At 47.5% G+C, this 21531-nt stretch overlaps 1 protein-coding gene across 1 annotated transcript in view; it reads right to left on the bottom strand.

Annotated features, from left to right (window-relative positions):
- Positions 1-19424, bottom strand: part of LOC135531223 (semaphorin-5B-like) — a 120046-nt gene extending 100622 nt beyond the window's left edge. The window contains exon 1 of the mRNA XM_064959345.1: positions 19307-19424. The gene's annotated coding sequence lies outside the window, so the exon portion shown is untranslated. The remainder of the gene's footprint in view (positions 1-19306) is intronic.
- Positions 19425-21531: the final 2107 nt, after the last annotated feature.

The following is a 21531-nucleotide window of genomic DNA, read 5'->3' as shown; positions in this document are numbered from 1 at the left end:
GAGAGACAGGAAACACTGGGATAAATACACTGGCACAGAGAGACAGGAAACACTGGGATAAATACACTGGCACAGAGAGACAGGAAACACTGGGATAAATACACTGGCACAGAGAGACAGGAAACACTGGGATAAATACACTGGAACAGAGAGACAGGAAACACTGGGATAAATACACTGGAACAGAGAGACAGGAAACACTGGGATAAATACACTGGCACAGAGAGACAGGAAACACTGGGATAAATACACTGGCACAGAGAGACAGGAAACACTGGGATAAATACACTGGCACAGAGAGACAGGAAACACTGGGATAAATACACTGGCACAGAGAGACAGGAAACACTGGGATAAATACACTGGCACAGAGAGACAGGAAACACTGGGATAAATACACTGGCACAGAGAGACAGGAAACACTGGGATAAATACACTGGAACAGAGAGACAGGAAACACTGGGATAAATACACTGGCACAGAGAGACAGGAAACACTGGGATAAATACACTGGCACAGAGAGACAGGAAACACTGGGATAAATACACTGGCACAGAGAGACAGGAAACACTGGGATAAATACACTGGCACAGAGAGACAGGAAACACTGGGATAAATACACTGGCACAGAGAGACAGGAAACACTAGGATAAATACACTGGCACAGAGAGACAGGAAACACTGGGATAAATACACTGGCACAGAGAGACAGGAAACACTGGGATAAATACACTGGCACAGAGAGACAGGAAACACTGGGATAAATACACTGGCACAGAGAGACAGGAAACGCTGGGATAAATACACTGGCACAGAGAGACAGGAAACGCTGGGATAAATACACTGGCACAGAGAGACAGGAAACGCTGGGATAAATACACTGGCACAGAGAGACAGGAAACGCTGGGATAAATACACTGGCACAGAGAGACAGGAAACGCTGGGATAAATACACTGGCACAGAGAGACAGGAAACACTGGGATAAATACACTGGCACAGAGAGACAGGAAACACTGGGATAAATACACTGGCACAGAGAGACAGGAAACACTTGGATAAATACACTGGCACAGAGAGACAGGAAACACTGGGATAAATACACTGGCACAGAGAGACAGGAAACACTGGGATAAATACACTGGCACAGAGAGACAGGAAACACTGGGATAAATACACTGGCACAGAGAGACAGGAAACACTGGGATAAATACACTGGCACAGAGAGACAGGAAACACTGGGATAAATACACTGGCAAAGAGAGACAGGAAACACTGGGATAAATACACTGGCAAAGAGAGACAGGAAACACTGGGATAAATACACTGGCACAGAGAGACAGGAAACACTGGGATAAATACACTGGCACAGAGAGACAGGAAACACTGGGATAAATACACTGGCACAGAGAGACAGGAAACGCTGGGATAAATACACTGGCACAGAGAGACAGGAAACGCTGGGATAAATACACTGGCACAGAGAGACAGGAAACACTGGGATAAATACACTGGCACAGAGAGACAGGAAACACTGGGATAAATACACTGGCACAGAGAGACAGGAAACACTGGGATAAATACACTGGAACAGAGAGACAGGAAACACTGGGATAAATACACTGGCACAGAGAGACAGGAAACACTGGGATAAATACACTGGAACAGAGAGACAGGAAACACTGGGATAAATACACTGGCACAGAGAGACAGGAAACACTGGGATAAATACACTGGAACAGAGAGACAGGAAACACTGGGATAAATACACTGGCACAGAGAGACAGGAAACACTGGGATAAATACACTGGCACAGAGAGACAGGAAACACTGGGATAAATACACTGGCACAGAGAGACAGGAAACACTGGGATAAATACACTGGAACAGAGAGACAGGAAACACTGGGATAAATACACTGGCACAGAGAGACAGGAAACACTGGGATAAATACACTGGTACAGAGAGACAGGAAACACTGGGATAAATACACTGGCACAGAGAGACAGGAAACACTGGGATAAATACACTGGCACAGAGAGACAGGAAACACTGGGATAAATACACTGGCACAGAGAGACAGGAAACACTGGGATAAATACACTGGAACAGAGAGACAGGAAACACTGGGATAAATACACTGGCACAGAGAGACAGGAAACACTGGGATAAATACACTGGTACAGAGAGACAGGAAACACTGGGATAAATACACTGGCACAGAGAGACAGGAAACACTGGGATAAATACACTGGCACAGAGAGACAGGAAACGCTGGGATAAATACACTGGTACAGAGAGACAGGAAACACTGGGATAAATACACTGGCACAGAGAGACAGGAAACACTGGGATAAATACACTGGCACAGAGAGACAGGAAACACTGGGATAAATACACTGGCACAGAGAGACAGGAAACACTGGGATAAATACACTGGCACAGAGAGACAGGAAACACTGGGATAAATACACTGGCACAGAGAGACAGGAAACACTGGGATAAATACACTGGCACAGAGAGACAGGAAACACTGGGATAAATACACTGGTACAGAGAGACAGGAAACACTGGGATAAATACACTGGCACAGAGAGACAGGAAACACTGGGATAAATACACTGGCACAGAGAGACAGGAAACACTGGGATAAATACACTGGAACAGAGAGACAGGAAACACTGGGATAAATACACTGGCACAGAGAGACAGGAAACACTGGGATAAATACACTGGCACAGAGAGACAGGAAACACTGGGATAAATACACTGGCACAGAGAGACAGGAAACACTAGGATAAATACACTGGCACAGAGAGACAGGAAACACTGGGATAAATACACTGGCACAGAGAGACAGGAAACACTGGGATAAATACACTGGCACAGAGAGACAGGAAACGCTGGGATAAATACACTGGCACAGAGAGACAGGAAACACTGGGATAAATACACTGGCACAGAGAGACAGGAAACACTGGGATAAATACACTGGCACAGAGAGACAGGAAACACTGGGATAAATACACTGGAACAGAGAGACAGGAAACACTGGGATAAATACACTGGCACAGAGAGACAGGAAACACTGGGATAAATACACTGGAACAGAGAGACAGGAAACACTGGGATAAATACACTGGCACAGAGAGACAGGAAACACTGGGATAAATACACTGGAACAGAGAGACAGGAAACACTGGGATAAATACACTGGCACAGAGAGACAGGAAACACTGGGATAAATACACTGGCACAGAGAGACAGGAAACACTGGGATAAATACACTGGTACAGAGAGACAGGAAACACTGGGATAAATACACTGGAACAGAGAGACAGGAAACACTGGGATAAATACACTGGCACAGAGAGACAGGAAACACTGGGATAAATACACTGGTACAGAGAGACAGGAAACACTGGGATAAATACACTGGCACAGAGAGACAGGAAACACTGGGATAAATACACTGGCACAGAGAGACAGGAAACACTGGGATAAATACACTGGCACAGAGAGACAGGAAACACTGGGATAAATACACTGGAACAGAGAGACAGGAAACACTGGGATAAATACACTGGCACAGAGAGACAGGAAACACTGGGATAAATACACTGGTACAGAGAGACAGGAAACACTGGGATAAATACACTGGTACAGAGAGACAGGAAACACTGGGATAAATACACTGGCACAGAGAGACAGGAAACGCTGGGATAAATACACTGGTACAGAGAGACAGGAAACACTGGGATAAATACACTGGCACAGAGAGACAGGAAACACTGGGATAAATACACTGGCACAGAGAGACAGGAAACACTGGGATAAATACACTGGCACAGAGAGACAGGAAACACTGGGATAAATACACTGGCACAGAGAGACAGGAAACACTGGGATAAATACACTGGCACAGAGAGACAGGAAACACTGGGATAAATACACTGGCACAGAGAGACAGGAAACACTGGGATAAATACACTGGTACAGAGAGACAGGAAACACTGGGATAAATACACTGGCACAGAGAGACAGGAAACACTGGGATAAATACACTGGCACAGAGAGACAGGAAACACTGGGATAAATACACTGGAACAGAGAGACAGGAAACACTGGGATAAATACACTGGAACAGAGAGACAGGAAACACTGGGATAAATACACTGGCACAGAGAGACAGGAAACACTGGGATAAATACACTGGCACAGAGAGACAGGAAACACTGGGATAAATACACTGGTACAGAGAGACAGGAAACACTGGGATAAATACACTGGCACAGAGAGACAGGAAACACTGGGATAAATACACTGGCACAGAGAGACAGGAAACACTGGGATAAATACACTGGGGAAAATAAGTGACACCTGGAGGCGGTGGAGACAATCACAAGGACCGGTGAAACAGATCTGGGTGTGACACACACAATGAGCCAACAAGCAAGTGACCAAGTAGCCTGGTGGAACGTGGTGTGTGTGTGTGTGTGTGTGTGTGTGTGTGTGTGTGTGTGTGTGTGTGTGTGTGTGTGTTTGACTGCTCCATACTCTCTCTGGATTTTCTCAGAAACTGTTCAGAGTTCAAGGAAGATGGGAAAATGGTTAAGGTCGAGTTTGAAGATTGAGGCCTGTGTTTTCTCATTTCTAAATGAACACATTGTGAAAAACTAATTAAATGAGCAGGAGTACCAGGAGCTTTGGGCTAGTGTTAATTACAGTAAGCTCAATTAGCATGCGCTGCAGGGTATTCTGTTGAGGGGGATAATAAACCAAAGTAGCAAGTAGCAAGCGAGTGTGTGTGTGTGTGTGTGTGTGTGTGTGTGTGTGTGTGTGTGTGTGTGTGTGTGTGTACATGACTAAGCCACTCATTATCTACACAGCAGGATGGTGATAGAGAATAGCAACTGATCCAGATCCCCAATTAACACTGTTCAGACATTATCTATATAACGTTCTGGGCAAATAGCCAGATATGAAAACATCAGCCAATGTCCAGGATAAAACAAATATCCAGCCACATCAGATCAGCGTTTTCAACCAAGTCAATCTGGTAACAATCTCATATGCCTAGTTAAATAAAGTTTAAATCAAAAATAAATCCAAAAATCTGATATAGGGCAGTTTTTCTCGCTGTAACAACACAATACAAGTAGTCCTGCATGAGTGTCTGGTGAGAAGAGGGTTACATCAGATTACAACAGTTCCCTATATGTTTACATCAGATTACAACAGTTCCCTATATGTCTGGTGAGAAGAGGATTACATCAGATTACAACAGTTTCCTATATGTCTGGTGAGAAGAGGATTACATCAGATTACAACAGTTCCCTATATGTCTGGTGAGAAGAGGATTACATCAGATTACAACAGTTCCCTATATGTCTGGTGAGAAGAGGATTACATCAGATTACAACAGTTCCCTATATGTCTGGTGAGAAGAGGATTACATCAGATTACAACAGTTCCCTATATGTCTGGTGAGAAGAGGATTACATCAGATTACAACAGTTCCCTATATGTCTGAGCTACAGGCCAGGGACATCTGGATGATCAGTATTGTTTTTCCTAGCTCCCTCCAGTCTCCTCTGTTAAGGGAACCTCCCAGTCCCCCACCTAGTCCCCCTCCAGTCTCCTATGTTAAGGGAACCTCCCAGTCCCCCTCCCAGCCCCCCTCCAGTCTCCTCTGTTAAGGGAACCTCTCAGTCCTCCACCTAGCCCCCCTCCAGTCTCCTCTGTTAAGGGACCTCCCAGTCCCCCACCTAGCCCCCCTCCAGTCTCCTCTGTTAAGGGAACCTCCAAGTCCCCCACCTAGCCCCCCTCCAGTCTCCTCTGTTAAGGGAACCTCCCAGTCCCCCTCCAGTCTCCTCTGTTAAGGGAACCTCCCAGTCCCCCTCCAGTCTCCTCTGTTAAGGGAACCTCCCAGTCCCCCACCTAGCCCCCTCCAGTCTCCTCTGTTAAGGGAACCTCCCAGTCCCCCACCTAGCCCCCCTCCAGTCTCCTCTGTTAAGGGAACCTCCAAGTCCCCCACCTAGCCCCCCTCCAGTCTCCTCTGTTAAGGGAACCTCCCAGTCCCCCACCTAGCTCCCCTCCAGTCTCCTCTGTTAAGGGAACCTCCCAGTCCCCCACCTAGCCCCCCTCCAGTCTCCTCTGTTAAGGGAACCTCCCAGTCCCCCACCTAGCTCCCCTCCAGTCTCCTATGTTAAGGGAACCTCCCAGCCCCCTAGCTAGCCCCCTTCCAGTCTCCTCTGGTAGGGGACTGCAGGCTTCACAGTAGGGGGCAGTCTGATGGCTAAAGATTTGCTGGTGCACTCATGTGTGACCAAGTGTGTGTGTGTGTGTGAGTGTGTTTGCCTGTGTGTGTGTGTGTGTGTGTGTGTGTGTGTCCGTTTGCCTGTGTGTGTGTGTGTGTGTGTGTGTGTGTGTGTGTGTGTGTCCGTTTGCCTGTGTGTGTGTGTGCCTGTGTGTGTGTGTGTGCCTGTGTGTGTGTGTGCCTGTGTGTGTGTGTGCCTGTGTGTGTGTGTGCCTGTGTGTGTGTGTGCCTGTGTGTGTGTGTGTGCCTGTGTGTGTGTGTGTGCGTGTGTGTGTGTGCCTGTGTGTGTGTGTGCCTGTGTGTGTGTGTGCCTGTGTGTGTGTGTGCCTGTGTGTGTGTGTGCCTGTGTGTGTGTGTGTGCCTGTGTGTGTGTGTGTGCCTGTGTGTGTGTGTGTGCCTGTGTGTGTGTGCCTGTGTGTGTGTGTGTGTGCCTGTGTGTGTGTGTGTGCCTGTGTGTGTGTGTGTGCCTGTGTGTGTGTGTGTGCCTGTGTGTGTGCCTGTGTGTGTGTGTGTGCCTGTGTGTGTGTGTGCGTGTGTGTGTGCCTGTGTGTGTGTGTGTGTGCGTGTGTGTGTGCCTGTGTGTGTGTGTGTGTGTGTGTGTGTGTGCCTGTGTGTGTGCCTGTGTGTGTGTGTGTGTGCCTGTGTGTGTGTGTGTGTGCCTGCGTGTGCACGCGTGTGTTTGTCTGTGTGTGTGTGTGAGCGTGTGTGTGAGGATTTACAGTGTTTAAACCTCCTTTAACCTCTGACCCCAAGGAGGACCTGATTGAGGTCAGTTAACATTGAAAATCCTATCACGTAACACAAACCGGCTGCGCGTGTGCGCCATCGTGCATACATGTATTTTGTCCCCCGACACCAAACGTGATCACGACATGCAGGTTAAAATATCAAAACAAACTCTGAACCAATTACATTAACTTGGGGACAGGTGTAACGGTATTCGTCGTCTGAAGAAGAGGAATCATCGGACCAAAGCGCAGCGTGTTAAGTGTTCATGCTTTCTTTATTAAAACTGAACACGATAACAAAATAACAAAGGGAATAACCAAAACAGTCCTGAAAGGTGCAAAACACAAACCACAAATTAACTACCCACAAAAACCCTGTGGGAAAAGCTACCTAAGTATGGTTCCCAATCAGAGACAACGACAGACAGCTGTACCTGATTGAGAACCAAACCCGGCCAAAACGAAGAAATACAAAAACATAGAAAAAGGAACATATAATGCTCACCCAAATCACACCCTGACCAAACCAAAATAGAGACATTGCTCTAAGGTCAGGGCGTGACAACAGGTCGAAAAGCATTAAACACTTATGGCAATTTAGCTTGCACTTGCTAGCTAATCTGTCCTGGGATATAAACATTAGGTTGTTATTTTACCTGAAATGCACAAGGTCCTCTACTCCGACAATTAATCCATACATAAAAACGATCAATAGAATCGTTTCTAGTCATCTCTCCTCCTTCCAGGCTTTTTCATCGTTTAACTTATATGGTGATTGGCATCTAAACTTTCATAGTATTACCACGACAACCGGCAACAGTTCGTCTTTCAATCACCCATGTGGGTATAACCAATGAGGAGATGGCACGTGGGTACCTGCTTCTATAAACCAATGAGGAGATGGGAGAGGCAGGACTAGCAGCCCGATCTGCGTCAGAAATAGGAATGACTTCTATTTTAACCCTTGGCAACGCAGACGCTCGTTGACGCGCGTGAGCAGTGTGGGTGCAATAATTGAATAACATGGAGTCCTACATTTATTTTGCAACGCTCGCGCACACGACACAAGTGGTGTAGTCAGGGAATAAGGGAACATAACGCTATTACTGTAAATATTAGCCTTGAGGTTGTAAATGATTTATCTCATTCTAATTCAGTATGTCTAGTTAGGGAAACATAAAGAGAACCATTAGACTACATTAATAAATAGGGTCAATCTGTGTGCAACTAAGAAAAGTCTTGTGTTTTCTAACCACTGGGACATTTGTGTCTGTTGTTGGAAGTGGTTGTCCACTTTTTAAAACTTTTACAGGACTGTTTTTTGTGTGTTTTTTTAAAACATTATTTAACTAGGCAAGTCAGTTAAGAACAAATTCTTGAATTCGAAGACGGCCTAGGAACAGTGGGTTAACTGGCCTAGGAACAGGGGGTTAACTGGCCTAGGAACAGTGGGTTAACTGGCCTAGGAACAGGGGGTTAACTGGCCTAGGAACAGTGGGTTAACTGGTCTAGGAACAGGGGGTTAACTGGCCTAGGAACAGGGGGCTAACTGGCCTAGGAACAGGGGGTTAACTGCCTTTTTGTTACCTTGTCAGCTCGGGGATTCGGTCTTGCAACCTTTCGTTACTAGTCCAATGCTCTAACCACTAGGCTACCTGCCACCCCATTTTGTCACATGTCTGATGGGCATAGCATCTGCAGCCATTCTTATGATGTATGGATTCCCTCTGAGTGAAACACCATGAGGTTGAAGGTCAGGAAACTTCAAACTAGCAAGAGAGGAGAATACGACGGAGGCAACAATGAAAACAACGCAGAATGTTCTGTTGAAACTTTTATATAAAGTTGAAGATGAAACACAATTTACGTGTGTGTTTGTGTTCGTAATTAAGGTATGTGTGTACGAGCGTGTGTGTGCATGTGTCCGCTTGCGTGTGTGTGTGCTTGTTTTTGTGTATGTGTGTGTCTAGTCCTCTGGTGGTTTGGGAGCTTGGTCTGGAGGTCTGGTGTGTGTGTCTATCAACAGCATAACCTTCAGAGACAGAGAGAGACAGAGAGAGACTGAACATGGAGAGAGTGACAAGAGTTATGGAGATAAAGATTTTCTCTTCTGTCAAACATCAGAGGGAAGGTGAAAAAAAACAGATGATCTGTTCACAAGATGAACTACCTACTATCCATCAGCTGTTTCAACTAAACACACAGAGAGAGAGAAAGCCAGACAGGGAGGGAGAGAGAGAGAGAGAGAAAGCCAGACAGGGAGAGAGAGAGAGAGAGAGAAAGCCAGACAGGGAGGGAGAGAGAGAGAGAGAAAGCCAGACAGGGAGGGAGAGAGAGAGAGAGAGAGAGAAAGCCAGACAGGGAGGGAGAGAGAGAGAGAGAGAAAGCCAGACAGGGAGGGAGAGAGAGAGAGAGAGAAAGCCAGGGAGGGAGGGAGAGGAGAGAGAGAAAGCCAGCCAGACAGGGAGGGAGAGAGAGAGAGAGAGAGAAAGCCAGACAGGGAGGGAGGGAGAGAGAGAGAGAGAAAGCCAGACAGGGAGGGAGGGAGAGAGAGAGAGAGAAAGCCAGACAGGGAGGGAGGGAGAGAGAGAGAGAGAGAGAAAGCCAGACAGGGAGGGAGAGAGAGAGAGAGAGAGAAAGCCAGACAGGGAGGGAGAGAGAGAGAGAGAGAAAGCCAGACAGGGAGGGAGAGAGAGAGAGAGAGAAAGCCAGACAGGGAGGGAGAGAGAGAGAGAGAAAGCCAGACAGGGAGGGAGGGAGAGAGAGAGAGAAAGCCAGACAGGGAGGGAGAGAGAGAGAGAGAGAGAGAGAGAGAAAGCCAGACAGGGAGGGAGAGAGAGAGAGAGAGAGAGAGAAAGCCAGACAGGGAGGGAGAGAGGGAGAGAGAGAGAGAGAGAAAGCCAGACAGGGAGGGAGGGAGGGAGAGAGAGAGAGAGAGAAAGCCAGACAGGGAGAGGAGGGAGGGAGAGAGAGAGAGAGAGAAAGCCAGACAGGGAGGGAGGGAGAGAGAGAGAGAGAGAAAGCCAGACAGGGAGGGAGAGAGAGAGAGAGAGAAAGCCAGACAGGGAGGGAGAGAGAGAGAGAGAGAAAGCCAGACAGGGAGGGAGAGAGAGAGAGAGAGAAAGCCAGACAGGGAGGGAGAGAGAGAGAGAGAGAAAGCCAGACAGGGAGGGAGAGAGAGAGAGAGAGAAAGCCAGACAGGGAGGGAGGGAGGGAGAGAGAGAAAGCCAGACAGGGAGGGAGAGAGAGAGAGAGAGAGAAAGCCAGACAGGGAGGGAGAGAGAGAGAGAGAGAGAGAAAGCCAGACAGGGAGGGAGGGAGAGAGAGAAAGCCAGACAGGGAGGGAGAGAGAGAGAGAGAGAAAGCCAGACAGGGAGGGAGGGAGAGAGAGAAAGCCAGACAGGGAGGGAGAGAGAGAGAGAAAGCCAGACAGGGAGGGAGAGAGAGAGAGAGAGAAAGCCAGACAGGGAGAGAGAGAGAGAGAGAGAGAAAAAGGAGACAAAAGGAGAAGATCACCAAAAATATTCTGGTTGAAGACATGATTGTTTATGTTTTATTTCCCTGATTTTTTCTCACTTCCAAATTGATTTCCCTGATTAATTAATTTGTAAAGCCATTACCTAAAGGTGGACATTTAATTTGGGCCGGAAATCAACGCCATCGCTCCAGGGAGCAGGAATACGTCTCATTAATGTGTAAATGAAGGGGTGAGTGCGTCACAAAGACAATACCACATCTGATTAACTTTGAGAAAGATTAGTTTACCTTTTTGAAATGACAATTTATCATTATGCCAAAGTGTCAGTTGTAAAAGGTTGAATATTTCACCTGTGACAGAGCACATCCAGAGCCCTGCTTCGAAGTGGCTAACAGGAAGTCTCAAAGGGCAGGACAGTGACAACAACACAACAACACGTTTGAGACACAAACCCCTATGATGTGTCATTGTACTTCAAGAGTCTCCCAACCAAGGAATTAAACGCCAATCTAACAGGAAAACACAAGAACGACCCGCTGCTCAAACACATATTATAGCAATTCACGGTGACCATAAATCACGTCAGCTGAAAAACCCTCCACTTGGCCCGTATGTCCAGCAGAGCAGAGACAAATAGTCTCCAGCGATTGAACCTCTAACCTTGAAAGACGCGGGAGGCGGCTCGTTCATCTTTCTTAGCTTGGCTCGGTAGACTACCCCAACCCCAAGAGACTGAGGGGGCCTTTTGCTTTTGCTAAACTTTCAGCCCAACCCCAGAGTCACAGTGAAAAGTGATTTCACAGCGCTGTTGTCATCACCTCAGGTTGAGAGATAGAATTTGTAGCACAGCCAGACAGCCAGACACTTAGGATGACAACTTTTGCAGACAAATGGAAGTGGAAATGGGGGAGAAAATAGAGTAGTCAGATAATGTTTATTACTTCAGTAAGACTTTTTGACAGATATAATCCTACCTCAGTAAGACTTCACTTAAAGCCAACATGGTGGTATAACGCTTCATTAGTTGTTATAAGCATGCATGACCCTTCATAATGCCTTATATGGCTTCGTTACCATTACTTGGAAACTACAGCTTATTCCATACATTGGGCAGGAGGTTAGGAAGTGCAGCTCAGTTTCCACCTCATTTTGTGGGCAGTGAGCACATAGCCTGTCTTCTCTTGAGAGCCATGTCTGCCTACGGCGGCCTTTCTCAATAGCAAGGCTATGCTCACTGAGTCTGTACATAGTCAAAGCTTTCCTTAAGTTTGGGTCAGTCACAGTGGTCAGGTATTCTGCCGCTGTGTACTCTCTGTTTAAAGCCAATTAGCATTCTAGTTTGCTCTGTTTTTTTGTTAATTCTTTCCAATGTGTCAAGTAATTATCTTTCTGTTTTCTCATGATTTGATTGGGTCTAATTGTGCTGTTGTCCTGGGGCTCTGTGGGGTGCGTTTGTGTTTGTGAACAAAGCCCCAGGACCAGCTTGCTTAGGGGACTCTTCTCCAGGTTCATCTCTCTGTAGGTGATGGCTTTGTTATGGAAGGTTTGGGAATCGCTTCCTTTTAGGTGGTTGTAGAATTTAACAGCTCTTTTCTGGATTTTGTAATTAGTGGGTATCGGCTCAATTCTGCTCTGCATGCATTATTTGGTGTTCTACGTTGTACACTGAGGATTTTCTTGCAGAATTCTGCATGCAGAGTCTCAATTTGGTGTTTGTCCCATTTTGTGAAGTCTTGGTTGGTGAGCGGACCCCATACCTCACAACCATAAAGGGCAATGGGCTCTATGACTCTCTCTCTCACTCTGACTCACACTCGCACTCTCACTCTCACACCAGAGACAGAGAATGAGAGTAGATGGTCAGGATGCATACAGTATCACAGGAGTCAAGGCTAGGTCAGGGTACTGGAGTCAAGGCTAGGTCAGGGTACTGGAGTCAAGGCTAGGTCAGGGTACTGGAGTCAAGGCTAGGTCAGAGTACAGGAGTCAAGGCTAGGTCAGGGTACAGGAGTCAAGGCTAGGTCAGAGTACAGGAGTCAAGGCTAGGTCAGGGTACAGGAGTCAAGGCTAGGTCAGGGTACAGGAGTCAAGGCTAGGTCAGAGTACAGGAGTCAAGGCTAGGTCAGAGTACAGGAGTCAAGGCTAGGTCAGGGTACTGGAGTCAAGGCTAGGTCAGAGTACAGGAGTCAAGGCTAGGTCAGGGTACTGGAGTCAAGGCTAGGTCAGGGTACTGGAGTCAAGGCTAGGTCAGGGTACTGGAGTCAAGGCTAGGTCAGGGTACAGGAGTCAAGGCTAGGTCAGGGTACAGGAGTCAAGGCTAGGTCAGGGTACAGGAGTCAAGGCTAGGTCAGGGTACTGGAGTCAAGGCTAGGTCAGGGTACAGGAGTCAAGGCTAGGTCAGGGTACAGGAGTCAAGGCTAGGTCAGAGTACAGGAGTCAAGGCTAGGTCAGGGTACAGGAGTCAAGGCTAGGTCAGGGTACTGGAGTCAAGGCTAGGTCAGGGTACAGGAGTCAAGGCTAGGTCAGGGTACAGGAGTCAAGGCTCGGTCAGGGTACTGGAGTCAAGGCTAGGTCAGAGTACAGGAGTCAAGGCTAGGTCAGGGTACTGGAGTCAAGGCTAGGTCAGGGTACTGGAGTCAAGGCTAGGTCAGGGTACTGGAGTCAAGGCTAGGTCAGGGTACAGGAGTCAAGGCTAGGTCAGGGTACAGGAGTCAAGGCTAGGTCAGAGTACAGGAGTCAAGGCTAGGTCAGGGTACTGGAGTCAAGGCTAGGTCAGGGTACAGGAGTCAAGGCTAGGTCAGGGTACAGGAGTCAAGGCTAGGTCAGAGTACTGGAGTCAAGGCTAGGTCAGGGTACAGGAGTCAAGGCTAGGTCAGGGTACTGGAGTCAAGGCTAGGTCAGGGTACAGGAGTCAAGGCTAGGTCAGGGTACAGGAGTCAAGGCTCGGTCAGGGTACTGGAGTCAAGGCTAGGTCAGGGTACTGGAGTCAAGGCTAGGTCAGGGTACTGGAGTCAAGGCTAGGTCAGGGTACAGGAGTCAAGGCTAGGTCAGGGTACAGGAGTCAAGGCTAGGTCAGAGTACAGGAGTCAAGGCTAGGTCAGGGTACTGGAGTCACGGCTAGGTCAGGGTACTGGAGTCACGGCTAGGTCAGGGTACTGGAGTCACGGCTAGGTCAGGGTACAGGAGTCACGGCTAGGTCAGGGTACTGGAGTCAAGGCTAGTCAGGGTACTGGAGTCAAGGCTAGTCAGGGTACTGGAGTCAAGGCTAGTCAGGGTACTGGAGTCAAGGCTAGGTCAGGGTACTGGAGTCAAGGCTAGGTCAGGGTACAGGAGTCAAGGCTAGGTCAGGGTACAGGAGTCAAGGCTAGTCAGGGTACTGGAGTCAAGGCTAGGTCAGGGTACTGGAGTCAAGGCTAGGTCAAGTTACAGGAGTCAAGGCTAGGTCAGGGTACAGGAGTCAAGGCTAGGTCAGGGTACAGGAGTCAAGGCTAGGTCAGGGTACAGGAGTCAAGGCTAGGTCAGGGTACAGGAGTCAAGGCTAGGTCAGGGTACAGGAGTCAAGGCTAGGTCAGGGTACTGGAGTCAAGGCTAGGTCAGGGTACAGGAGTCAAGGCTAGGTCAGGGTACAGGAGTCAAGGCTAGGTCAGGGTACTGGAGTCAAGGCTAGGTCAGGGTACTGGAGTCAAGGCTAGGTCAGGATACTGGAGTCAAGGCTAGATCAGAGTACTGGAGTCAGGGCTAGGTCAGGGTACTGGAGTCAAGGCTAGGTCAGGGTACAGGAGTCAAGGCTAGGTCAGGGTACAGGAGTCAAGGCTAGGTCAGAGTACTGGAGTCAAGGCTAGGTCAGGGTACAGGAGTCAAGGCTAGGTCAGGGTACAGGAGTCAAGGCTAGGTCAGAGTACTGGAGTCAAGGCTAGGTCAGGGTACAGGAGTCAAGGCTAGGTCAGGGTACTGGAGTCAAGGCTAGGTCAGGGTACTGGAGTCAAGGCTAGGTCAGAGTACAGGAGTCAAGGCTAGGTCAAAGTACTAGAGTCAAGGCTAGGTCAGGGTACAGGAGTCAAGGCTAGGTCAGGGTACAGGAGTCAAGGCTAGGTCAGAGTACTGGAGTCAAGGCTAGGTCAGGGTACAGGAGTCAAGGCTAGGTCAGGGTACTGGAGTCAAGGCTAGGTCAGGGTACTGGAGTCAAGGCTAGTCAGGGTACTGGAGTCAAGGCTAGGTCAGGGTACTGGAGTCAAGGCTAGGTCAGGGTACTGGAGTCAAGGCTAGTCAGGGTACAGGAGTCAAGGCTAGGTCAGGGTACAGGAGTCAAGGCTAGGTCAGGGTACTGGAGTCAAGGCTAGGTCAGGGTACTGGAGTCAAGGCTAGGTCAGGGTACAGGAGTCAAGGCTAGGTCAGGGTACTGGAGTCAAGGCTAGGTCAGGGTACTGGAGTCAAGGCTAGGTCAGGGTACAGGAGTCAAGGCTAGATCAGGGTACAGGAGTCAAGGCTAGGTCAGAGTACAGGAGTCAAGGCTAGGTCAGGGTACTGGAGTCAAGGCTAGGTCAGGGTACAGGAGTCAAGGCTAGGTCAGGGTACAGGAGTCAAGGCTAGTCAGGGTACAGGAGTCAAGGCTAGGTCAGGGTACAGGAGTCAAGGCTAGGTCAGGGTACAGGAGTCAAGGCTAGGTCAGGGTACAGGAGTCAAGGCTAGTCAGGGTTGACAGCGATGGGTAAGTCTGTGCTAGACTTACCCATTTACCATAGTTGATGGAACTGTACTGGAATGTACAAAAATATCTGAGCCATCACAGTACGGTTGGTTTGGCCAGCAGAGCTTCCTAGACCCCTTCAGATACAACAGTCCAGGGACCTCCCCTGGGAAACCTCCCCTCACTTTCCTCTCCAGAGGCATCAATGGAGCCCTTGTCCGACAACATAGCACTCCACTGTGAGCCAGGGGCCTCGCACACCGAAATATTGTCTTTGACTTTTACTTCAAACATTGGGATAACCTGACTTCAACAAGCGTGGCTGTGCTGCCTTTGACCCCCCTCTTGGGAGTGTCAGCGTTTATTTTGTTACTCTGGTAACACACACACACACACACACACACACACACACACCTGAGCCCCCTTAGTGAATGACATGGTCTGTGCAGGGTGACCACCATAGCCCCCTGGCCAGGTGACCCTCCCACCTCCCCTAACCCTCCCCCCTCCCGCCATCCCAGTAAAACAGCAGTGGAGAGAGAGGGGAGCTGTGGTCTCTGGCTAACCTACTCCCTATACAGTGCACTACTTTTGACCAGAGACCTGTGTCTAAAGTAGTGCACTACAAAGGGAATAGGGTGCCATTTGAGAGTCAGCCTGTGGCGGTCTGTCTGGCACTAAAATGATTTAATGGCTGCTTCCACCAGCCGCATAGTAAAGGCTGTATTCTGTAGACCTGATGCTGAGAGAGAGCAGCGTTGTTGGTCTGGGCCAGGTGGTTGCCCTACAGATGTAGGATCTTCATTTGATCACCCTGTTGCAGGAGAACTTTCCTGCAATGCAGAACATGTTCAACCTTTATTGTACATGAGGTTTAAAAAAGGCTTCTGAAGTTTGTCATTTCCACTTTGAAATTTTCGACTTGATTTTCTCTTACTAGAAATGTTTCAACCCATATAAAACTGTCCCTTAATAATCTACATGTCTTGTTCCTGCTGTAGTAAACTGGCTCAAATTAACATCCTACTGTATATATACGTACATACACATTAAATACACATTTAATCCAACCTGTTAAACCTAAACAGGAGATGAGAAATTACTAGGAATTAAATGGGGAAGTGAAAGCGGTCACAGAGGTTGAGTTTTGTGGGGATGGGGGATTTTATCAATGAATCATTCAACAGTCTTACTGTATTATTAATGTAGTGGAAAGGGAAACTGTCCTCTAGATTTGACCGTTTCCCATCAAACACCAGAGACCTACAGAGCAAGAATCACAATCCCAAATGCAATGGAGTCACAGTTAGTCTGTTACAGCAGATCACTGAGAGGTGTGTGTGTGTGTGTGTGTGTGTGTGTGTGTGTGTGTGTGTGTGTGTGTGTGTGTGTGTGTGTGTGTGTATACCAGCAAGTGAGCGAGCGTGTGTTGACGGGGTACGGGGGAGCATTCTTTGTGTTCTCCGATGAGAAACGCGCAGATGGAACTAAACACATGGACAAGTCATGGCACCAAGCCGTACTCAGATACATCAGAGGTGCTCTTCTGAGCAGCCTGGGGAGTAGTACTTTTGTTTCTGTGTTGTTGGGACAAAAGCTGAAGCGATTGAGCAGAGAAACACTGCTCCTGAGACCTAAGAATACACAGGCAGACAGACAGACAGACAGACAGACAGACAGACAGACAGACAGACAGACAGACAGACAGACAGACAGGCCGACAGACAGACAGACAGACAGACAGGCCGACAGACAGACAGACAGGCAGACAGACAGGCAGACAGACAGGCAGGCAGGCCGACAGACAGACAGGCCGACAGACAGACAGGCCGACAGACAGACAGGCCGACAGACAGACAGGTCGACAGACAGACAGGCCGACAGACAGACAGACAGGCCGACAGACAGACAGACAGACAGACAGACAGACAGACAGACAGACAGACAGACAGGCAGGCAGACAGACAGACAGACAGGCCGACAGACAGGCCGACAGACAGGCCGACAGACAGGCCGACAGACAGACAGGCCGGCAGACAGACAGACAGACAGACAGACAGACAGAGACATGCAGGCAGCCAGCCAGCCAGCCAGACAGAGCGACAGACAGACCAGAGCTGAGCCCCGCAGGTCCAAGCCATTAAATCTCTGTTGTAGCATACTCCACCAGCCAATAGTTTTAACATGCAGTAACAAGCATCTCTCTCCTCTCTCCACGTTCCTCTCTCAGCTCCGATCATGTTGTACACAGACATGCTACCAGAGTTGTTTAGAATGGAATATAATCCGTCTCTCTCCTCAGGTCTTGTAGTTGACTGCTGTACTGCTCTTGTCTGTGAAGGTGCACCAACTCACAATGGACACAAGTTCTTCTCTACCCCCTGACCTTTTCTAGCCCTTATCACTGAAGCTCATGTTCCACTTCTGTAGCCAGGCAGGACAGGGTAAGGCAGTCATTACAGCTTTTGGGAACAGATCTGTTAACGTGAACTGGACTTGCGCTGAGGAAGATGAATTGAGGGAAGCTATTGAATCATTGAATCCTCAATAGGTCTGTTTAGAACAGATTAAACAGAGGAGCAGAGAGCTGTGTTGGCAGCGCACTACATTGCTGCCTGCCATAAGATGAGGGACAGTGTCTGACAGACCAATCAACCTGCACATGTCCTCTATGATTATTGGTATTGGTCAATGTCTGGTTATTGTTGTTACTGTTGTTCCGTTGACAATATTGATTATTATTATTAATTATGTTAATATTGTAAATCTCCAAAGTAAGCTTTGGCAGTATGTACATTGTTACGTCATGCCAATAAAGCAAATATAATTTAATTAAGAGAGAGAGAGAGAGAGAGAGAGAGAGAGAGAGAGACAGAGACAGAGACAGAGACAGAGACAGAGACAGAGACAGAGTGCCACAAACCAGATCTTTGCCCCAAAGAATACAGTACCACTCATTGAGAGATATACATGATACATCATCGCAGATTACATTACAGATGAGCATTTACAGAGAATGAGATAACTTTAGACACATTATAGCTGTATTCATGAAACATCATGAACCAGCCATCAAGTGTGATATTAAAGCCATGAGGTGACTAAGAAATACATCACAGTGCTATTTTCAAACATCTTGATAAATTATCTTGTTGTCTACTGGTGCATGAAACATTTTAGACATACAGTATCAACACAAATACTGTAAACCCAGAGACTACTGTAGTCTCTTAACCCAGAGACTACTGTAAACCCAGAGACTACTGTAGTCTCTAAACCCAGAGACTACTGTAAACCCAGAGACTACTGTAAGCCAAGAGACTACTGTAGTCTCTAAACCCAGAGACTACTGTAAACCCAGAGACTACTGTAGTCTATAAACCCAGAGACTACTGTAAACCCAGATACTACTGTAAACCCAGAGACTACTGTAAACCCAGAGACTACTGTAAACCCAGAGACTACTGTAAACCCAAGGACAACTGCTGCTCAACTCTGCACTCTATCGACGAGTGGCAATAATTAACCAAAATTATGAGCAAAGTTGCAAAGTTTGGAGCAACGTCAATGTTATATGGCCTGGAACAGACAAGAAAAGGACAATTATGTCAAGGGCTGCGTCGTAAAGATGTGCATGATACTGTATCTAATGCCCTAAAGCAGTCCGCAGAATGATCAGACAGTCTTACTCTAGTGGTATGATTCCAACCTCTTGCCTTTTGTCTATCCGGCCAACATCTTGCGCGCATAGGTAGCCTAAAATCGATTCGGGATGCACATACTGACATCAACCGAAAATCCAATAACAGAATTGATCTGAAAAATCTATCGAAGGGACAGTACATTGACGCAACACGAGACGTCCTAGAGTCAAATAACAAAGATTCTACCGTGTTTGTCATTCTGATAACACCAATTATATGAAGTTGCTTGTTCAGTCAATAATTATTTGACATAAGCATCTTCTACGAAATGGAAATATGGTTACTCAAATATGATCAAATTGCCTAGCAGTCAAACTTTCCAGAAAACTAAGTTCATTCAATTGCTGTCTCACTACCATTTTATTTGTATTTATTTTTTTTACAAACCTTACCTTTCTTTATTGGTGCATTTATGTTGCTGGAGAAAGTTAGTTTCATACGAAGGCTGAAGCAGAGCGCGTTGGCCTATGCACAGTAGCCCATAGAGTATCCACAGTCCGGTACGTGTCTCTCTCCTACCAAGTGGCTATCTGCCTGGCTGGCTTTGCAGGCGCTGTGATGTTGTGCGGAGATCCCACTACAGCTGTTAAAGGGGGAGTTTTGAACCTACGAATCGGTTGAGGGTGTTTTAAATCTCAAATTAAGTACATGTTTGTTACAATTTAATTGTAGGTAGGCTAACTTTTAACAACCCAGAGCCTTTTTCTTCAAACTAATTTCTTCAGTCATATAATTTTGTTTTCATTCTATTCAGAGTGAGAGATGCGCACCCCCCTTTGGATAGAATGGCCACTCTCGATGTAAGGGCGTGATACGGTTCTAATTGATATTGATAAGCCTACTTGACAGAATGGTTGCTTTTATACTTTGTCTACTAATATACATTTGCTCTGGTAGTAATAGGACATTCTACTAACAGTTATAACTACGTTTTTGTATTAGTATTATTACAAATGCTTTATTAATGGGAAATGTTACAAAATATTTTGCAAATGTCAGCAAAAAGCTTAATTAAACGTGTTGATATTATTCAGTCACACGTTGCTGTTATACAAAAACATACACTTTTAATGATAATACTGGGAGGAAAGATGCTTTTTAAAAAGCATTTGAAAGAAGACACCAGTTCTATTGACTTTCCCTTCTTCATTTTCTTTAGGTCAGTGGCTGCCCTACAAAACTGCCCTACAAAACTGCCCTACAAAACTGCCCTACAACACTGCCCTACAACACTGCCCTACAAAACTGCCCTACAACACTGCCATACAACACTGCCCTACAAAACTGCCCTACAACACTACCCTACAACACTGCCCTACAACACTACCCTACAACACTGCCCTACAAAACTGCCCTACAAAACTGCCCTACAACACTGCCCTACAACACTGCCCTACAAAACTGCCCTACAACACTACCCTACAACACTGCCCTACAACACTACCCTACAACACTGCCCTACAACACTGCCCTACAACACTACCCTACAACACTGCCCTACAACACTACCCTACAACACTGCCCTACAACACTACCCTACAACACTGCCCTACAACACTACCCTACAACACTGCCCTACAACACTGCCCTACAACACTACCCTACAACACTGCCCTACAACACTGCCCTACAAAACTGCCCTACAACACTGCCCTACAACACTACCCTACAACACTGCCCTACAACACTGCCCTACAACACTGCCCTACAACACTGCCCTACAACACTGCCCTACAACACTGCCCTACAACCCCTACAAAACTGCCCTACAACACTGCCCTACAACACTACCCTACAACACTACCCTACAACACTGCCCTACAACACTGCCCTACAACACTGCCCTACAACACTGCCCTACAACACTGCCCTACAACACTGCCCTACAACACTACCCTACAACACTACCCTACAACACTGCCCTACAACACTGCCCTACAACACTGCCCTACAACACTACCCTACAACACTGCCCTACAAAACTGCCCTACAACACTGCCCTACAACACTGCCCTACAACACTGCCCTACAACACTGCCCTACAACACTGCCCTACAACACTGCCCTACAACACTGCCCTACAACACTGCCCTACAACACTACCCTACAACACTGCCCTACAACACTACCCTACAACACTGCCCTACAACACTACCCTACAACACTACCCTACAACACTGCCCTACAACACTACCCTACAACACTGCCCTACAAAACTGCCCTACAACACTGCCCTACAACACTGCCCTACAACACTGCCCTACAACACTACCCTACAACACTGCCCTACAACACTGCCCTACAACACTGCCCTACAACACTGCCCTACAACACTACCCTACAACACTGCCCTACAACACTGCCCTACAACACTGCCCTACAACACTGCCCTACAACACTACCCTACAACACTGCCCTACAACACTGCCCTACAACACTGCCCTACAACACTGCCCTACAACACTGCCCTACAACACTGCCCTACAACACTGCCCTACAACACTGCCCTACAACACTGCCCTACAACACTACCCTACAACACTGCCCTACAACACTGCCCTACAACACTGCCCTACAACACTGCCAACACTGCCCTACAACACTACCCTACAACACT

This window comes from Oncorhynchus masou, unplaced genomic scaffold (assembly GCF_036934945.1).
Source record: "Oncorhynchus masou masou isolate Uvic2021 unplaced genomic scaffold, UVic_Omas_1.1 unplaced_scaffold_1559, whole genome shotgun sequence".
In the NCBI taxonomy this organism is placed as follows: Eukaryota; Metazoa; Chordata; class Actinopteri; order Salmoniformes; family Salmonidae; genus Oncorhynchus; species Oncorhynchus masou.
Note: the sequence above shows the minus strand (reverse complement) of the source record. Positions and strands in the feature narration are given on the sequence as shown.